Source organism: Artemia sp. Qi Xiang Cuo, chromosome 13 (assembly GCF_049724085.1).
Source record: "Artemia sp. Qi Xiang Cuo chromosome 13, ASM4972408v1, whole genome shotgun sequence".
NCBI lineage: Eukaryota > Metazoa > Arthropoda > Branchiopoda > Anostraca > Artemiidae > Artemia > Artemia sp. Qi Xiang Cuo.
Window position 1 is genome coordinate 23,944,337 of NC_142806.1, and position 1,964 is coordinate 23,946,300.

The window sequence follows — 1,964 nt, forward strand, 5'->3', positions numbered from 1 at the left end:
ACATTTTAGAACAAGTTCTTTTATTAATATCACACCTAAACCCATTTTACAAGTTGAAGTACCCATCCTTTTCACCCACATCTTTGCTTTACAGCTTTTTGAATACCACAACACCAAGCAATACTTTTCAAAAGACATTTCAGAACAATTTCTTGTCTTAATGTCCCACCTAAACCCATTTTACAAGTTGAAGTACCCATCCTTTTCACTCACAACTTTACTTTACAGCTTTTTGAATACCACAACCCCAAGCAATACTTTTCAAAAGACATTTCAGAACAAGTTCTTTTTCTTAATGTCCCTCCCAAACCCATTTTACAAGTTGAAGTACCCATCCTTTTCACCCACAACTTTACTTTACAACTTTTTGAATACCACAACACCAAGCAATACTTTTCAAAAGACATTTCAGAACATGTTCTTTTCTTAATGTCCCACCTAAACCCATTTTACAAGTTGAAGTACCCATCCTTTTCAGCCACAACTTTACTTTACAACTTTTTGAATACCAAAATACCAAGCAATACTTTCAAAAGACATTTCAGAACAAGTTCTTTTCTTAATTTCACACCTAAACCCATTTTACAAGTTGAAGTACCCATCCTTTTCACCCACAACTTTACTTTACAGCTTTTTGAATACCACATTACCAAGCAATACTTTTCAAAAGACATTTCAGAAAAAGTTCTTTTCTTAATGTCCCTCCTAAAACAATTTTACAAGTTGAAAAACCCATCCTTTTCACCCACAACTTTACTTTACAGCTTTTTGAATACCACAACACCAAGCAATACTTTTCAAACGACATTTCAGAACAAGTTCTTTTCTTAATGTCCCCCCTAAACCCATTTAAAAGTTGAAGTACCTATCTTTTTCACCCACAACTTTACTTTACAGCTTTTTGAATACCACAACACCAAGCAATATTTTTCAAAAGACATTTCAGAACAAGTTCTTTTCTTAATGTCCCTCCTAAACGCATTTTACAAGTTGAAGTACCCATCCTTTTCACCCACAACTTTACTTTACAGCTTTTTTGAATACCCCACACCGAGCAATATTTTTCAAAAGACATTTCAGAACAAGTTCTTTTTCTTAATGTCCCACCTAAACCCATTTTACAAGTTGAAGTACTCATCCTTTTCACCACAACTTTACTTTACAGCTTTTTGAATACCACAACACCAAGCAATACTTTTCAAAAGACATTTCAGAGCAAGTTCTTTTCTTAATGTCCCTTCTAAACCCATTTTACAAGTTGAAGTACCCATCCTTTTCACCCACAACTTTACCTTACAGCTTTTTTGAATACCACGACACCAAGCAATACTTTTCAAAATACGTTTCAGAACAAGTTCTTTGCTTTCTCACCTAAACCCATTTTACAAGTTGAATTACCCATCCTTTTCACCCACAACTTTACTTTACAGCTTTTTGCATACCACAAAACCAAGCAATACTTTTCAAAAGACATTTCAGAACAATTTCTTTTCTTAATTTCCCATCTAAACCCATTTTACAAGTTGAAGTACCCATCCTTTTCACTCACAACTTTACTTTACAGCTTTTTGAATACCACAACCCCAAGCAATACTTTTTAAAAGACATTTCAGAACAAGTTCTTTTTCTTAGTGTCCCTCCTAAACCCATTTTACAAGTTGAAGTACCCATCCTTTTCAACCACAACTTTACTTTACAGCTTTTTGAATACCCCAACACCAAGCAATACTTTTCAAAAGACATTTCAGAACAAGTTCTTTTCTTAATTTCCCACCTAAACCCATTTTACAAGTTGAACTACCTATCCTTTTCAACCACAACTTTACTTTACAACTTTTTGAATACCACAACACAAAGCAATACTTTTAAAAAGACATTTCAGAACATGTTCTTTTCTTAATGTCCCACCTAAACCCATTTTACAAGTTGAAGTACCCATCCTTTTCAGCACAACTTTACTTTAC